Source organism: Salvelinus alpinus, chromosome 2 (genome assembly GCF_045679555.1).
Source record: "Salvelinus alpinus chromosome 2, SLU_Salpinus.1, whole genome shotgun sequence".
NCBI classification, from domain to species: Eukaryota; Metazoa; Chordata; class Actinopteri; order Salmoniformes; family Salmonidae; genus Salvelinus; species Salvelinus alpinus.
In genome coordinates this window covers 86,619,570-86,628,622 of record NC_092087.1, presented here as the reverse complement: position 1 = coordinate 86,628,622, position 9,053 = coordinate 86,619,570, and positions in this window count along the sequence as shown.

The following is a 9,053-nucleotide window of genomic DNA, read 5'->3' as shown; positions in this document are numbered from 1 at the left end:
CACAAGCCTGACCATAGAAGAAGATACAGGAAACCATGGAAACCCTGACCACCCTGACCACCCTGACTACCCTGACCACCCAGACTACCCTGACTACCCTGACCACCCAGACCACCCTGACTACCCTGACCACCCAGACCACCCTGACTACCCTGACTACCCTGACTACCCTGACTACCCTGACTACCCTGACTACCCTGACTACCCTGACCACCCTGACCACCCTGACCACCCAGACCACCCAGACCATCCTGACTATCCTGACCACCCAGACTACCCTGACTACCCAGACCACCCTGACCACCCTGAACACCACGCACCATCCGGATATGACAGAGGGAGGAAGAAGAGGAGGAAAAGGAAGAACAGAATAAGGAATATGAAGATAGAAGAGGAGGAAGCGAGATGTCTCTATTTTTCAAGGGAACAGGAAGCTTGGATAGAATGGGGGTGTTGGGGGGGCGTCCCCACTTCTGTAGTCTTCTGACACACAGCTCAGACAGAACACTGGACGTACTGTATGAGTGTGTGAGGTGTCAATCAAAGTGAAGAGGAGTGCTCCTCTGATTTCCTTTCCCCGCTCCCTCGGCCTGAGCTGTTTTTGATTTGAATAGCATTTGAATATAGGGCCTGTTCCAGGCAGACTATATTGCAGTCGACTGCCAGATCTCACAATGCCTGGATTGGTGTTTGTGTTTAAGATGTTAGTTAACCCTGGATTCCCGACTGCGCAATCGATGATGTGGCACACAACCATTGGTTGCTGCGCACAGCTTGACTGCAATGTAGTCAGCCTGGCACGCCCTCAGTGTCCATGGGGTGTTCTAACATCCACACTAGACCACCTTAACTGACACAAGTAGTGTGCTGCTGTGGATATTGGAACGAGGCCCATATCTTCATTTCAGTGAATTTATACTGTACATGTACAGTCAGTGGACTAATACATTTATGTTATGTGGACTAATTCAATTCAAGTTGACTAAAGTGACAATATGAGGAGCACAGAATGATTGATTGAGAGCATCAATGTAAAATGACAATCTGTCTGTATCCTCTCAGCATGTGGGGGAGCTGAGTGTACAAATGACTTACTGTTTTATTATGTCAATCAGTTGTATTAATTAATAATAAAATACAGTTGTATCAAATCAGATGTAGTGTCATTATTCAGACAGGCTATGTATACTGGTGTTATAAACAAATACAGTTTTAACAACATGTTTGGGGAATGAACACCACCCCCACCAGAACTAGTGTTTCTCAAACCTCTCAGGAGGGACCCATCTATCCACTCTCCATATTGTAGCCACCAATGAAGAAATAAAAGTAGTTTATGACATATAAGACAGACATTTCTTGTAAAGACCCTCTCTCTCCTCATGAAGATGTTCACACCTTTCTTAAAGCCCTTCACCGACATGCTGGTTGCCAGGAAGAGGCATCATGAAGACAGGAAGCCAGCTCTGGCAGCACCTTTCAGCCTCTCAGTACATCTAGTTGCTGTCAACCACAGAACTCACACCCTTCTGTTTCATTCTCTTCTTGGACAGTAAGCTCACCTCCCCTCTCTCTCTTCACACTGTAAGTATGCTTGATGATGTCTATCTTTTCATTATTATTTGTTTCTAGTCATAAAACTTCTGCCTGGAATGACAATTCAAACCTCTGTCTGACATGACAATTCAAACCTCTGTCTGGCATGACAATTCAAACCTCTGTCTGGCATGACAATTCGAACTTCTGTCTGGCATGACAATCCAAACCTCTGTCTGGCATGACAATTCAAACTTCTGCCAGGCATGACAATTCAAACCTCTGTCTGGCATGACAATTCAAACTTCTGCTAGGCATGACAATCCAAACCTCTGTCTGGCATGACAATTCAAACTTCTGCCAGGCATGACAATTCAAACCTCTGTCTGGCATGACATTTCAAACTTCTGTCTGGCATGACAATTCAAACTTCTGTCTGGCATGACAATTCAAACTTCTGTCTGGCATGACAATTCAAACTTCTGCCAGGCATGACAATTCAAACTTCTGCCTGGCATGACAATTCAAACTTCTGCCAGGCATGACAATTCAAACTTCTGCCTGAAATGACAATTCAAACTTCTGTCAGGCATGACAATTCAAACTTCTGCCTGACATGACAATTCAAACTTCTGCCTGGCATGACAATTCAAACTTCTGCCTGGCATGACAATTTAAGCTTCTGACAATATTTTGATGTCGTTGTTTTGTTTGTCTGTTAACCTAGACATACGTAATGTAGACTTACACACAGTTTGCTTGTCTGTTAGCCTAGACATACATAATGTAGACATACATACAGTTTGTTTGTCTGTTAACCTAGACATACATAATGTAGACCTACATACAGTTTGTTTGTCTGTTAACCTAGACATATATAATGTAGACCTACATACAGTTTGTTTGTCTGTTAACCTAGACATACATAATGTAGACTAACATACAGTGTGTTTGTCTGTTAACCTAGACATACATAATGTAGACCTACATACAGTTTGTTTGTCTGTTAACCTAGACATACATAATGTAGACCTACATACAGTTTGTTTGTCTGTTAGCCTAGACATACATAATGTAGACCTACAAACAGTTTGTTTGTCTGTTAACCTAGACACACATAATGTAGACCTACATACAGTTTGTTTGTCTGTTAACCTAGACATATATAATGTAGACCTACATACAGTTTGTTTGTCTGTTAACCTAGACATACATAATGTAGACCAACATACAGTGTGTTTGTCTGTTAACCTAGACATACATAATGTAGACCTACATACAGTTTGTTTGTCTGTTAACCTAGACATATATAATGTAGACCTACATACAGTTTGTTTGTCTGTTAGCCTAGACATACATAATGTAGACCTACATACAGTGTGTTTGTCTGTTAGCCTAGACATACATAATGTAGACCTACATACAGTTTGTTTGTATGTTAACCTAGACATACATAATGTAGACCTACATACAGTTTGTTTGTCTGTTAACCTAGACATATATAATGTAGACCTACATACAGTTTGTTTGTCTGTTAACCTAGACATACATAATGTAGACCAACATACAGTGTGTTTGTCTGTTAACCTAGACACACATAATGTAGACCTACATACAGTTTGTCTGTTAACCTAGACATACATAATGTAGACCTACATACAGTGTGTTTGTCTGTTAACCTAGACATACATAATGTAGACCTACATACAGTTTGTTTGTCTGTTAGCCTAGACATACATAATGTAGACCTACATACAGTGTGTTTGTCTGTTAGCCTAGACATACATAATGTAGACCTACATACAGTTTGTTTGTATGTTAACCTAGACAAACATAATGTAGACCTACATAGAACATTTGAGTGTGAATTATGCTTTGCATGTGAATCTATGCGTAAGATATTTGGATGGTGTTTCATGTATTTGGGTTAATATTTTACATGCATTTTTAAGTGCAGAAAAACACTGTCTTTTGTGACAGCATGGGCAGCGCCATTGAGGGCTGTCTCCATTTTAAAGTAGGTAATTTCCTCTTTTTCGTCTTCGGTGAGTTTAATGACGTGGTTTCAAGTATAAGACTTGTGCATGCTATTTTGAGGCCTCTGAGAGCAATCGATTGTTGGGGAGACTTTTTTGTTTGAGTGAAAGTAGGAGTAAGAGTGTTTGAGTGGATACTTCGTAAGAGCTTTAGGAGTAGTATTAACATGAGACACGGTGATGGTGGGTTGTGTTTAGGAGTAGTATTAACATGAGACATAGTGATGGTGGGTTGTGTTTAGGAGTAGTATTAACATGAGACACAGTGACAGTGGGTTGTGTTTAGGAGTAGTATTAACATGAGACACAGTGATGGTGGGTTGTGTTTAGGAGTAGTATTAACATGAGACACAGTGATGGTGGGTTGTGTTTAGGAGTAGTATTAACATGAGACACAGTGGTGGTGGGTTGTGTTTAGGAGTAGTATTAACATGAGACACAGTGATGGTGGGTTGTGTTTAAGAGTAGTGTTAACATGAGACACAGTGATGGTGGGTTGTGTTTAGGAGTAGTGTTAACATGAGACACGGTGATGGTGGGTTGTGTTTAGGAGTAGTATTAACATGAGACACAGTGATGGTGGGTTGTGTTTAGGAGTAGTGTTAACATGAGACACAGTGATGGTGGGTTGTGTTTAGGAGTAGTATTAACATGAGGCACAGTGACGGTGGGTTGTGTTTAGGAGTAGTGTTAACATGAGACACAGTGATGGTGGGTTGTGTTTAGGAGTAGTGTTAACATGAGACACAGTGATGGTGGGTTGTGTTTAGGAGTAGTATTAACATGAGACACAGTGATGGTGGGTTGTGTTTAGGAGTAGTATTAACATGAGACACAGTGATGGTGGGTTGTGTTTAGGAGTAGTATTAACATGAGACACAGTGAGGGTGGGTTGTGTTTAGGAGTAGTATTAACATGAGACAGTGATGGTGGGTTGTGTTTAGGAGTAGTATTAACATGAGACACAGTGATGGTGGGTTGTGTTTAGGAGTAGTATTAACATGAGACAGTGATGGTGGGTTGTGTTTAGGAGTAGTATTAACATGAGACACAGTGATGGTGGGTTGTGTTTAGGAGTAGTATTAACATGAGACACAGTGAGGGTGGGTTGTGTTTAGGAGTAGTATTAACATGAGACAGTGATGGTGGGTTGTGTTTAGGAGTAGTATTAACATGAGACACAGTGATGGTGGGTTGTGTTTAGGAGTAGTATTAACATGAGACAGTGATGGTGGGTTGTGTTTAGGAGTAGTATTAACATGAGACAAAGTGTTGTGGGTTCGTTGGTTTAGATCAGGGGTGGGCAAACTTTTTGACTCGCGGGCCACAATGGGTTCTAAAAGTTGACAGAGGGGCCGGGCCAGGAGCATTTGGAGGGAGTGTTTGGGCCGGATATACTAAAGCATTAAATGTAGTGTGTGCAAACCTCATAGCACAGTAAGAACACTACAACCCAATTTATTAACTGTCTTTCAAATGTGAAAAATAGCCCTTATCAGTTAATAAATTTGTCTCAAGGAATATGCAAGATATGGCATTTACATACTATTTCGCAGATACCGGGATGAGGAAATGTAAATAGATTAAAATAACATACGCACTGTGATTTATCAAGATTGCGTCTGTTTTTAATAAGTTTCAATCGAAGGTGCAAAGTTAAAGAAATCAACATTTATTGAAAAATGGAATCACTTTCAACATTCAAAACATATTATTACACAACGAAATACTCAAGCTCAATAATATCTACTTGTGTTAAACTCCGCAAAATCATGGATGGATTGTCCTGACCGCGCGCTCTACAAACTCGCCACGGACGCCCTCGCCTTCACGCGCAAACAGTACACGTGTATCGTTGCCAAGCACACAGACATAGGCTGTATTAAATATCCTACCTGCAGCTGAAAATTTAAATTTAAATTAAGAGCGATGTGCGGCGTGTTAATAAAGCTACTGTACCGCTGCTGTGCGTAAATGCGCATTGCTCTTAATTAAAAGACGCACTTCCAAACTTTCCATATGCATTTTTTAAAGTGAAATAAAGAGAAATACGCGCCACTCCAACAACGGTCAATGTGTTTTGAGTGCGCCATCTATTGGGGAAACGTGGGCATTGCAGGGAAAGGGGAAAAAAAGGAGGTTTTTACTATAATTTGGACAAGTTCGGCGGGCCGGATTAAAAAGCCTAACGGGCCGTTTGTGGCCCGCGGGCCGTAGTTTGCCCATGTCTGGTTTAGATGAACACAATCACTTTCCTGTTCTCCTTTCCTGTCTGTCCTCTGACAGGCCTCCTGAATCATATCATAAATCTATATATGCACATTGGACTTTATAGAATATGGTCCTCTGTAGCTCAGTTGGTAGAGCATGGCACCTGCAACGTGATGGGTTTTGTTCCCTGGACCACCCATATGTAAAATATATGCACATATAACTAACTGTAAGTCGCTTTGGATAAAGGCATCTGCTAAATGGCATTATTTATGGACAGCAGACTACAACACACTACACAGTCAATACAGCAGGCTATGGTGATGTTCATTGATGCCTCTGATAGATTAAGATACTACTAGTACTGTACAACAGAGGAGGCTGGTGGGCAGAGATATAGGAGGAATGGCTGGAATTAATGGAACAGTATCCATTCATTCTATTCATATTACTGCACAAATGAATAAGGACATCAGGACTGGAGGCTGCAGTAATGTTGAGATGCCAGTAGGGAGAACTCTAGTCTAGAACACTGCAGTAATGTTGAGATGCCAGTAGGGAGAACTCTAGTCTAGAACACTGCAGTAATGTTGAGATGCCAGTAGGTGGAACTCTACTCTAGAACACTGAACCTTCAGTACCACTTTGATGCAGCTGATGAGGAGTGATGGGAACGGGTCATATTTAACCTGTTTATAAAATGTAGGCCCACTCCTCAAATAAACAAATGCAACTATTTTTTGACATTATTATTAGGATGGTGCAGTAATGTTGAGATGCCAGTAGGGAGAGCTCTAGTCTAGAACACTGCAGTAATGTTGAGATGCCAGTAGGGAGATCTCTAGTCTAGAACACTGGAACCTTCAGTACCACTTTGATGCAGCTGATGAAGAGTGTAAATTGAATGTGTTTGTAGAATAGAATGAATGACATCATGGAACTGACCAAATGTAAATGGAACTTTGACCTGTTCCATGTAGAACTCAGAGGGACAAGGCAACACATTATAATATATTATAAACATTCAATATAGTAGGCTATAGTAAACATGATTCTGTATTTCGTCAATAGAATACATTGGAAACGGGACACATTTAAAAAATGTAAAACCCACTCCTCAAATGAAAAATTACAACTAGATATGCAGTCTGTTGTACATTTTCTATTGAAATAAAACTTCCCCTTATGATGTGCTGGTCTGGTCCTCATGCATGTTAATGACTTAAAGAGGAAGGAAGTTCTGCATCAGCTACTTGTGTTCTACTTTAAATATGTATCAACCACAGAACTGACACTTACTAGCAGTTGCCACTCACTACCAGTAAGTTGACTCACTATACAAGACCTCTCCCCTTCACTTCACTCTGTAAGTACTCTTGACAATGTCTTGAAATATAGTTTTGGGATATTTGTTTTTAGGCGTAAGTCATATTCTTGAGGGTAATGTATAATTTACTTCTTGTTATGTTTTGAGCTGTGTTTTGGTTGTTACATCAGGGTCAGTATTCATAAAGTGTCTCAGTGTAGGAGTGTTGATCTACATAGTGGGGGATTTGTACATTTCTAGACATGACCGCCTTGTTGACCTGATAGCCAGCTAGGTGAGACAAGTAGTCTCACCAACAGCACACATGCATAAACATTCTTGTGTAAAGGGTCACCTTGTTAGTGCCGGAGAAGATGGCTGCCGTTTTATGGGCTCTTAACCAACTGTGCTATTTTGTTAGTTTTTTCTTGTTGTTTGTAACTGATTTTGTACATAATGTTGCTGCTACCGTCTCTTATGACCAAAAATAACTTCTGGAAATCAGAACAGCGATTACTCACCTTGAACTTAATGAAGAATTTCTCTTTAATGAGTTGGACGAGAGGGATTTACTCCAGACACCCGAACAGGCCCTCATCCCCGTCATTCGCAGGAGAAAGAGACGGAAAAGATTTTGAGGAAGAAGATCGGGGTGCCTTGTGACGAGTGGTTAATGTGCCGTTGCCATCTGTACTATTGGCCGACGTACAATCACTGGATAATAAATTGGACAAACTAAAATCACATATATCCTACCAACGGGACATTCAAAACTGTAATATCTTATGTTTCACCGAGTCGTGGCTGAACAACGACATGAATAACACAGCTGCTGGGTAATACACTGTATCGGCAGGATAGAACAGCAGCCTCTGGTATGACAAGGGGTGGCAGTCTATGTATATTTGTAAACAACAGCTGGTGCACGATATCTAAGGAAGTATCACGGTTTTGCCCGCCTGAGGTAGAGTATCTCATGATAAGCTGTACTCCACACTATCTACCTAGAGAGTTTTCGTCTTTATTTTTCGTATCTGTCTACATACCACCACAGACCGATGCTGTTACTAAGACCACACTCAATGAGCTGTATACCGCCTTGAGCAAACAGCAAAACTCTCATCCAGAGGCGGCGCTCCTAGTGGCCGGGGACTTTAATGCAGGGAAACTTAAATCTGTTTTACCTCAAATCAAATCAAATCAAATCAAATTTTATTAGTCACATACACATGGTTAGCAGATGTTAATGCGAGTGTAGCGAAATGCTTGTGCTTCTAGTTCCGACAATGCAGTAATAACAACAAGTAATCTAACCTAACAATTCCACAACTACTACCTTATACACACAAGTGTAAAGGGATAAAGAATATGTACATAAAGATATATGAATGAGTGATGGTACAGAACGGCATAGGCAAGATGCAGTAGATGGTATAGAGTACGGTATATACATATGAGATGAGTACTGTAGGGTATGTAAACATAAAGTGGCATAGTTTAAAAGTGGCTAGTGGTACATGTATTACATAAAGATGGCAAGATGCAGTAGATGATATAGAGTACAGTATATACATATACATATGAGATGGGTAATGTAGGGTATGTAAACATTATATTAAGTGGCATTGTTTAAAGTGGCTAGTGGTACATTTTTACATAATTTCCATCAATTCCCATTTTTAAAGTGGCTGGAGTTGAGTCAGTATGTTGGCAGCGGCCGCTAAATGTTAGTGGTGGCTGTTTAACAGTCGGATGGCCTTGAGATAGAAGCTGTTTTTCAGTCTCTCGGTCCCTGCTTTGATGCACCTGTACTGACCTCGCCTTCTGGATGATAGCGGGGTGAACAGGCAGTGGCTTGGGTGGTTGTTGTCCTTGATGATCTTTATGGCCTTCCTGTGACATCGGGTGGTGTAGGTGTCCTGGAGGGCAGGTAGTTTGCCCCCGGTGATGCGTTCGGCAGACTT